Genomic DNA, 10,065 nt, shown 5'->3' with positions numbered 1-10,065 from the left:
TGGCTGGTGCCAAAACCACAGTTGAAACAGTCTTTCTAAGGGTCTTTTTAAAAACCCATTGCCATGGCAGATTCTGGTCACTTGCTACTTTCAAGGTCAAAAACACAATACAAAGTCTGACCATTTTCCCAGGTCATGTTTGCTAGCTTGTCTTTATGTACATTTAGAAATATTTGCTAGGTAAAAGTCTTGTAAAATTTCCAGTACTACCATGTTTAAAACGTTGAGCTCCCCTATTGAGCTGCCAAAAAGGTAAACAATAATTTTCAAGTGTGATAGTGCAAATTCCTCTGCGAGATCTACTACAGAGAAAAGTTCTTTGACATACAGATGTTCTTTAAAGGAACTGATGTAAAAATTTAAGTATGTCTGGGAGAAGCTGAAACCACTCTAGGACTTCACTCCCTAGCAAATAAAGCGATCATTTACTTGGACTCACAGGCTATTAAATTATTGAAAGGTACTGTACAAACTATGGCACTGTCACTTTAAAAAAAATGTTTACCACTCTATCTTGCGCCAGATCTTCACAGCTGTGACATGGTTTAAATTCCATAATCCATCCCCAATAGCAGCCCACCCAAAGCCAAAATCAAATATTTCCATGCACTGTAAGATGATCCATCTTAACCTGATACAGCCATCATACTGTAGTTTTTGGAAGAGCTTGTTGTGCCCCAGAGAAATTCGTCCTTATAGCTTATTCAGCTGTCTACCATTTTGCATGTCGGTGCTGTTTTGAGTGCTACCTCCTGCTGGTGGGGCTTTCATATGGCACGCAGATGGAGCCATCCTCTCCAATTCTGTAGGACAGACATCTCATAGGTTGAGGTGAGCGTGAGTCCAACCCAGAGTGTGAGTTCACTTGGGAGAAGCTTGAGCAGCTCCTGACTGCTCGGTCCAATCCGCTGTGCTGCCTGTCCAGGGGATCCATTTTATAGTTCATGCGAATACAAAGATAACCTGATCTTTTGTATGGCTTTTCTGGGAATCAGTGATGTTTATAATGTTCTGTCAGCAGTTCCTGCAGGCTGTGGCTGAAGGTCTGCAGCTGTTGCCCGTTCGTGAGCCCTTTGCTGTGGAGAAACTTGGAGACGAAGGACATGGCGGCGGCCATCTCGCCTACCCTAGTGGTGGCTCTGGGGTAGAAGGGATGCAAGGAGGCAGAGGTGGGGCGGCCCGGGAATGCCGGGGCTCAGCTGCGCTGCCTCAGCAGCTGAGCAGCCCCCAGGGCTTCCTCACAGAGCAGAGGGCTGAGAGGAAGAGAGGGTGTGAGGGACAGACAGCTACTTTTTTCTTTCATTAGAGTAAAAAAGTTATTTTCTAGACAGGAAGAGGCAGAAGAGAGGAAGAGAGGAGCGATGGCGGTTTGGTTACATGGCTAGGACCTCCCCAGCTGCCTCCACCCCTAGCTGCACAGCCTCTGAAGATCCCAATAGTTGCCTTTCCAGCACCCAAAGGCGAACTTCTTTAAAAAGAAGAAAATTCTGTATACGACAAAATTAATGAATTTTGAGGACATTATGCTCAGTGAAATAAGTCACAGAAAGACAAATACTGCATGATTCCACTTACATGATTTATCTAAAACAGCCAAATTCATAGAATCAAAGAGCAAAATAGTGGTTGTCAGGGGCTAAATTGAAGAGGGAACGGGGAGTTTGTAATCAATGGACATAAAATTTCAGTGAAGCAAGGTAAATAAGCTCTGGAGATTTGCTCTACAATGTTGTACTTATAGTCGACAATAATGTATTGTACACTTACAATTTGTTAAAAGGGAGATCTCATGTTAAATGTTCTTACCACAATAAAATAAAATTTTTAAAAGAAAAAAAGACACCTGGTGTCTTTTTCTTATAGCAAACGAAGTAAATAGAGATGTATGGGTGTATGGGCATTAGTTTGATTTTCTCTTACGAAGAGGTCTGGATTATAGCCTCCATCTTGAGACTGAAGTCAAACACTTGAGGTGGGGAATGATGGAGAGATTGGAAATGGCATTCTTCTCCACAACACCACGGGTTCTCTAGTCCCTTGTGCAATTCTGCCATGATAGTTACTGAGACCAAGACAGGCAAAGTCTAACCAGGGAAAGAAGAGTTCCGTAGACTTCCTTCCAATTCTACCAAGGTTGATATTGAGAGCAGGGTTCTTGCCAGCAGCATTAAACTCAACAATCTATACTTCCTAGAACAATCTCTAGCTTTGATTTCTGTAAAATAACACTTTTTTGTTTTTCTTCTGAGGCCCCTCCTTCACAGACCAGTTTCTGGATATCTTCTTTATCAGATCTCTAAATGTTGAGATTCTTCTAGATTTAGATCTATGCTGCTTGTTGTTTGCACTCTACATTTTCTTCATTCATTTCTACAACTTTTAATAGTGTGTATAGGTAGCTCCCAGATTGCTATTTTCACTGTGATTCTCTTGCCTCACACTTTTCCCCTCTTTGGTGATGATATGTCAGCACATTGGCCCTCTCTCTAATCTTGAATACTTTATTTCTGTCTGGGGAGTTTAGCACGTGCTTCCCTCTGCCTATAATGCTGTAAAACTTGCCCTCTCCCTTTTTGCAAGGATAAATTCCCAGCTTAAATGCCATATCATAAGAGAGGTCTTGACTGAATGCACAATCTATGTTGGATCTCCCTAGATGTTCAGGGAAGAAAAGAAACATTTTTTTCTTTCACAGCATTTATCTTCATATGGAATTACCTTATTTAATTTATTTGTTTATATACTTTGATCTGTATTCTTCCACAGGAATGTAAAATCCCCAATGGCAGGAACATGTGGTTTTTGTTACCCACAGAATAGTATCTGATACAAAATATGCATTAAAATTCTTGTGAACTGACTAAATAATATCCATCTTCTCCACTTGATTGCTTTACTTGCCACACATCCCCAGTACCTAATTCAAGAGCTTGGTTCATTGTCAGCCTTTAAATATTGACTGAACCCAATTAATCACTTTTTTTCTTTAACTTCTGAACTCTGTGCCCAGCTCCCTACTGAATAGTTTCACTGGATATCTCAAAAGAACCTCAAATTCAATATGTCTGCTTTCCCTATCTGTTATTAACAACAAACCCAGCACTTACCCTAGTAGGAAATCTACAATCATCCTTTACTTATCTCTAAAATGAAAAAAAAAACCCACACCTTTTTCATAAAGTTTTGAGTTCACTAAGTGAAATGAGCAAGGTGCCTATCACAATGCCTGGCGTACAGTATCTATAAATATTAGTTTAGCTCTACCAGTTTTCATTGATTCAAAGAGGCACATCTTTTCACATCTCTGAAATCAAGACATGTTTTGTGATCAGTAGTGTTTCATAATTGGATACACATCTAATCATTAATCAGGTGGAAATTTTTCCTTTAAATACTTTATTAGAAAATTGTGTCCTTACCTCAATGGTGCTTCAGATGTGATAATTTGCAGTAACACAACTTCTCTCTCCAACGTGCCCATACATATTAAAGTAGTAATTAGGTCACATCACGTACATTTGAAATCCATATTTTTCTCACTCTTCCCACTGTTGTAATCTTACTTTGGGCCCTCATTTTCTTTCAACTGAACATTGAATTAGCCCCCTGAATGGTCTTCCTGCTGACTATATTGCCCTTCTCCAATGTGTGTGTCATATTCATGCCAGAGTAATCATGTTTCTCTCATGCCTAACTCACTTCATTATCTACACAACTGCCTGCAGAATGGAATCCAGATTCTTTCATATGGCACACAGGGCTCTGACTCTCTCTCTCTTTAGTCTAATCCCTAAGCCACAGTCAAGTTGACCTCCTTTCTGTACTTGCAGATTACTTAACACCCTATGTTGTTTCACAACCCATGTCTTTTATCACAATGACCTATCTTGAAAATATTTTGTGTCAGCTGGAATCCCTCTGGCAATAAATAACAGAAAAGCAACTAGCAGTTGCTTAAACAAATAGGAAAGTCCATAGGTTGGTGTTCCAAGGTTGATAGAATTGCCCAATAATGCCGATGAGGACCAAGGCCCATTTTATCTTTCAGACTTCCTTAACATGCAGACCTTCATCCCCCTGCTTGTTACTTTGCTGTCTCAAGATGGTCATTGAAATATTAAATATCACACCTATTTTCCATTAAGTAAGAACAAGGAAGGACATTCAGGGGTATGCCCACTACAACTCTTCTCTTTAAGAAAGTAAATGTTTCCCATAAGCCCTACCAAGCAGTTTTCTACTTATATCTCATTGCCCAAACAGCACCATAGTCACTCTGGTTTGAAGATGCCTAGAGAGAGGGATGTTGTGGGTAGTTTAGCCAATGAGCAGTGTCTGCCACAGTCTGCTTGGAAAATATCTTCTCATTTTTTGTGAGATTCAACTCAAGAGTTATATCTTAGAAATTTAGAAATGTATATATATGTATATAAACTATATATGTATATAAATTATATTGATATTTATATAAGCATAAATAAAACACAAATATATAAACATATATATAGTATGTACCCTTTCATCATTACCTGAATATTTATCAAACACCTGTATGCAGTGCATACTAGGTACTGTTCTAGGCACTGGGAATACAGCAATGAACAACATCCTTTCCTTTGTGGAATTTACATCCTAGTGTTTACCCTTTGATCTAACTTTCTCACTTCTAGTAACTTACCTTAGAGACTACACCTCAAAAACAAGGATGCTCATTGAAGTGAGCTAGAATAACTAGAGTAACTAGAATAACAAAAATCTGATTAAATATCACTATGGGATTGATTACAATATACATAAAATTATAAAATGTAATTATTCAAAAGAGTATATTCCTCTTAATAGAGATATACTAACATGGAAAGCTTCCCCAACATATATTTTAATTTAAATAATGGAAGACCAAAATGTATAGTAAACTCTCACTTTTAAAAGGAAAATCCATCCCCAAATTCACATGGAATCTCGAGGAATCTGAAATAGCCAAAACAACTCTGGAAGAAGAACAAAGGTATTAGACTCACACTTGCTGATTTCAAAGCATATTACAAAGATACATTAATCAAAACAGTGTGGCACTGGCATAAAGACAGACAAATAAACCATTGGAATAGAATAAAGAGCCTAGAAATAAGCCTGTGCATATATGGTCAAATGATCTTCAACAAGGGTGCCAAGACCACTCATTGGGAAAATGATAGTCTCCTAAACAAGTGGTGTTTGGAACACTGGAAATGAAAGTTAAACCTTGATTTCACACTATCTACAAAATTTAACTTATAATATATTAAAGACATAAGCATAAGACCTAAAACTATAAAATTTCTAGAAGAAAACAGGCAGGATAATCTCATGACATTGGGTTTGTCAATGACTTCTTAGATATGACACCAAAAGCACAGGTAACAAAAGCAAAAATAGATAAATGGGACTACATCAAACTTGAAAACATTTGTGCATCAAAGGACACAATCAAAAGAGTGAAGGGCAACATACAAAATGGGAAAAAAATATTTGCAAAGAATATATTTAGAAGTTATTATTCACAATATATAAAGAACTCCCACCACTAAACAATGAAAAAAATCAAATAACTATATTTTAAAGTGTGCAAAATATTTGAATAGATATTTCTCTAAAGAATATATACCAATGGCTAATAAACATTGAATAGGTGCTCAACATTACTAATCACCACAGAAATGCAAATCAAAATCACAATGACATATTACTTCACATCTGTGAGGATGGCTGCTATTAAAAAAAAAACAGAAAGTAACAAGTGTTGACAAGGATGTGGAGAAATTGAAACCCTTGTGCACAGTTGGTGGGATTATAAAATGGTTTAACTGCTGTGGAAAACACTGCAAAGTTTCCTCAAAAAATTCAAATGGAACTACCTTACGATCCAGGAATTTTACTTATGGGTGTATATCCAAAAGAATTGAAAACATGGTCTTGAAGAGATATTTACAAACCACAGTCATAGCACTATTCCCAATAACCAAGAAGTAAAAGCAAGCCAAATGTCTATCAATGGAAGAATGAATACATACAATCAAATATTATTCAGCTTTAAAAAGAAATGAAATTCTGATACATGCTGCAACATGGATGAACTTTGAAGAAATTTTGCTAAGTAAAATAAGCTAGTCACAAAATGAGAAATACTGTATTATTTCACCTATATGAAGTATCCAAGCCAAATTCATAAAAACAGAAAGAAGAATGCTGGTTCCCAGCGACAGAGAAGAGGAGAAAAGGGAAGTGTTTAATAGGTTGTTTAATAGGTATAGAGTTTCAGATTTGCAAGATATAAAAGCTCTGGAGATCTGTCTCACAACAATGTGTATATACTTTACACTACTAAACTGTATATTTAAAAATGGTTCACTGGGTGCGGTGGCTCACGCCTGTAATCCCAGCATTTTGGGAGGCCGAGGAGGGTGGATCACAAGGTGAGGAGATCTAGACCATCCTGGCTAACACGGTGAAACCCCGTCTCTACTAAAAATACAAAAAAATTAGCCGGGCGTGGTGGCGGGCGCCTGTAGTCCCAGCTACTCCTGAACCCGGAAGGCGGAGCTTGCAGTGAGCAGATCGCGCCACTGCACTCTAGCCTGGGCGACAGAGTGAAACTCAGTCTCGGGAAAAAAAAAAAAAAAATGCGTAAGATGGGAAAAAGGAAAACCCATACCTGCATCTTCATATACATTATTATATACAATAATACTGAAAATACTTTCAGTTTATGAATTTGGTGGGTAGCTCACACATTACTTTATATTTTCTTCATACTTACATATTTTATAATTATACATTACTTTTTATAGTCAGAGAAATATTAGAAAAAATTAAAAAAATTACAAGGTACTTTCTTCTCTCTCTCCTCAAATAGTAATGACCATTTATTCGTACTTATGTAGTCACCAATAGAATTTATATTTATTGAATGAAATAATAAATGTATCATCAACTAGTGATAATGAATAATGCCTTCAATAAAAATTTATATTTAGCACCAAATTAAGAAATTAATTTAATACAGTTCTTCATTTAATGAATACCGATTGTTATTAAGTGCCTAGGATGTGCCCGATGTGCCTGTGTAGGTTTTGAGTAATAAACATGGTTATTTCTTAAAACTATCTTTTGATGAAGAAAGAGAAAGAGAGAAAGAAAGAGGTTCTGGCTAGCTGGTAACATTCAAAAGCAAGCCACTTCATGAAACCCCATTACAAGTCAAGCTAGTACAGTCCAGGTGTGTAGTACTCTGGTGGTCTGGTTTTACCAAAGTTAGAGCCTAAATACATAGCAAAGAGAATAGATTTCACATACTTCAAAAACATGTAACAGCGAGTATGAAATACCCGCAGACCCAGTCACCCCACTCCAGCTTCTGCCAGAGAAAAGTGGTGTAAGAAAAACTGGTTTGGAAGTTAATTGCATTCTTCCCCCCACCCCCTTGGGCCATAAAATTGTATTAGGAGGTAAAGGGAAGAGCCAGGAGTAAGGGTCCCTCCCTTCCCATCCCCTACCCAGGATCCTCCCTCTGAAGGAGAGCAGAAGCCCAGGAGCCTGCCACTCAGCGGACCTTGCAGATGGGCAGGTTGCTGTAAGGATCTTTCTGGCGCTCCAGCAGGATGTGGTCGGCAGTGATCTCCTGCTCAGGCCTCCTCTGGCAGCCAGCACACACATCGCCCAGCTGGACTTCGGCACCGCTGCTCGGAGTCTGGATCTGCACCAGCTGGGCCTCAACGCAGGCCTGCGTTCCTGCAGTGCGGCCTTCCAATGTGGCTTTCATGCTGAGCTGCAACTGCAGCTCAATCTCAAGACCCCGGAGGGTACGCCACCGGTCCGTGACTCGGACTTGCACATCTGGAGCTGCTCCGTGTGGCCAGCGACCTCCCAGCTCAGCTCCTCAGTCTGGCTGGTGACCAGGCTTCAGCATCTTCCGCATCTGCTCAGCCAAGACCGCATACTGGCTTCATGTGTTGCCCAGGATCTTGGCAAGACAAAAGCCTGGAGCAGAATCCACCTCCACACTGACCTGGCCACCCGCAGCCCTGATTTCCTCGTTGTGGTTCTTCTCCAGGTGATCCAGCTCCTCCTGCAGGTCTTGGATGTGCGTCTTCAGGTGAGCCCTGGCTGGGGTCAGCTCATCGGGCGCCCTGCCGCAGGCCTTGATGTCTGCCTCCAAGCTCCTTCGCAGAGCCTGCTCCACCTCAGACTTGGTTCGGAAGTGATCTGCAGCCAGGCGGGGGTTGTCGGTCTGCAAGACAATCCTGGAGTTCTCAGTGGTGACACCAAGAATCTTGTCCCGCAGGTCTTCGATGGGTCTTGAAGTAGTGGCTGTAATTGCCGGGGGCCCGGGCCCCTGCTTGTGGTCCCAGTAGCGAATCTTCACCTTCAGCTCACCCGGCCTCCTTTAGAGCCCGCACCTTGTCCAGGTAGGAACCACGTGGTCGTGGATGTTCTGCGTGGTGATCTTGGTGCCCGTCAGCAGCCTGTCGGACCTGCACAGGACGCTGGCATCGCCGCTGCCACAGCCCCGGAGGAGGATGAGGGCACAAAGTGGGTGGAGGATACAGACAGTCCACGGCTTCGGAGCCCCAGTGGATGCTGGGCTCTAGGAAGGTGCCCTGGCCGACCCCAAAGTGCACGGAGCCGCTGCCCAGCCCCCAAAGGACTAAGTGGCCAATGACTGGCGAGAGCTGCAGGAAGTTAGGGTGAGGCAGAGAACGGTCCAAGGAGCTGCAATCGGCAGGAGGAATCGGAAATTTTAATTGCATCATTACCAATTATAAGAATTTTTGTTCTATGAGTGGATTTTATGCTATGAGTGGACCCAAAAAAGGGCCGATAAAACACCAAAACCACTGGTGAGGAGAACTTAAGAGGGAACCAGGCTTCAAGCTCCTAAACTCACCATGGACTGCCACAGAATTTAAAGCACAGTCCTCATTCCCCAGAAAGCTAACCAAGCCCACCACTGGGTGTCCTACCAAAGGCCGTTCCCTGGCATTATTCTAGACAGAACAACCCAGACGGGAAAAATGTACTCCTGTGGAGAGATGAATCAATTCCTAGGGGGACTGGACAGACATTCTCAAAAGTTTGTTGGAAAGATAGCAGAGAAGAGAAGAATGAGGTGCTTTAATAAAGGGAAAGGAAGAAGGTGAGAACAAGGAACTGAGATTAGGAGCTGAGTGTGTCCATGACAGACCACCTAGAAAGAACGTAATATCTAGAGCTTTTACTCATAGACTGCAGGACAAAGTATATTTACCATATAGCTCTGTATTTTCCCTCTTGTGTTATAATATTTTCTGTAATTAATTACTGTAACCCTTTCAGCAAAGTCTAATACACTTCAGCATTGCCTAGTGATGATATACAGACTAAATGGACAAGTGAGTAAAAGAAAAAATTAAGGCCTCCTCACTGGTGGGAGCAGAATCTCAGGCGGAGAACTAGGCACAGAAGTTTCAGGCAGTGATCAGCTGAAAGTCAGATTGCAGTCCATTGTATTCCATGGTGGAGACAAGAACAGGGAGGGAGCACCCATACTTAAGAGAAACTTCTAGGCTTGGAGCAGTCTGGTATTTTACACACATCACCTCTTTTAGTCAAGCTTTGGATGGGGGCTAGATAGCAGCCCACTGAAAGACCTGGAGTCCCTGTATTCTTAACTGGTATGTTGGATAGTTCCATATTTAGAAATCAGATGGGCAGCGGGTAAGTTATGCATTCTTCTGAAAAACTTAAGCCTCTACCAGGACTCTCGCTTGGTTTATAAAATGAAGAAACAGCAAACTCAAGTTTTCCTCTCAAAAAGTCCTGTGTCACATGAAAAGTTGCTTCATACACATTATGTCCTAAATATGAAATCTAAAGTTGTTACTGTTTTGAAATAAAGTTTCAAGAGAATATATTTTATATAACATTCAAATGAGTTATAGTAAAAATGCTAGGTCTTAAGAGATTCACCAGACGAAATAACATTCTCCACTTCAGAAAATGAAACTAGTACAATATTAAATACTGTGATTAATAATAATCTCTAAT

General features: G+C 40.6%; 1 pseudogene; it reads right to left on the bottom strand.

Moving 5' to 3' along the window:
* Window positions 1–626: 626 nt before the first annotated feature.
* On the bottom strand, window positions 627–1,195 carry LOC100446623 (protein BTG1-like; annotated as a pseudogene).
* Between the last annotated feature and the right edge of the window lie 8,870 nt (window positions 1,196–10,065).

Source organism: Pongo abelii, chromosome 10 (genome assembly GCF_028885655.2).
Source record: "Pongo abelii isolate AG06213 chromosome 10, NHGRI_mPonAbe1-v2.0_pri, whole genome shotgun sequence".
NCBI classification, from domain to species: domain Eukaryota; kingdom Metazoa; phylum Chordata; class Mammalia; order Primates; family Hominidae; genus Pongo; species Pongo abelii.
This window is presented reverse-complemented; position numbering and strand designations above follow the sequence as displayed.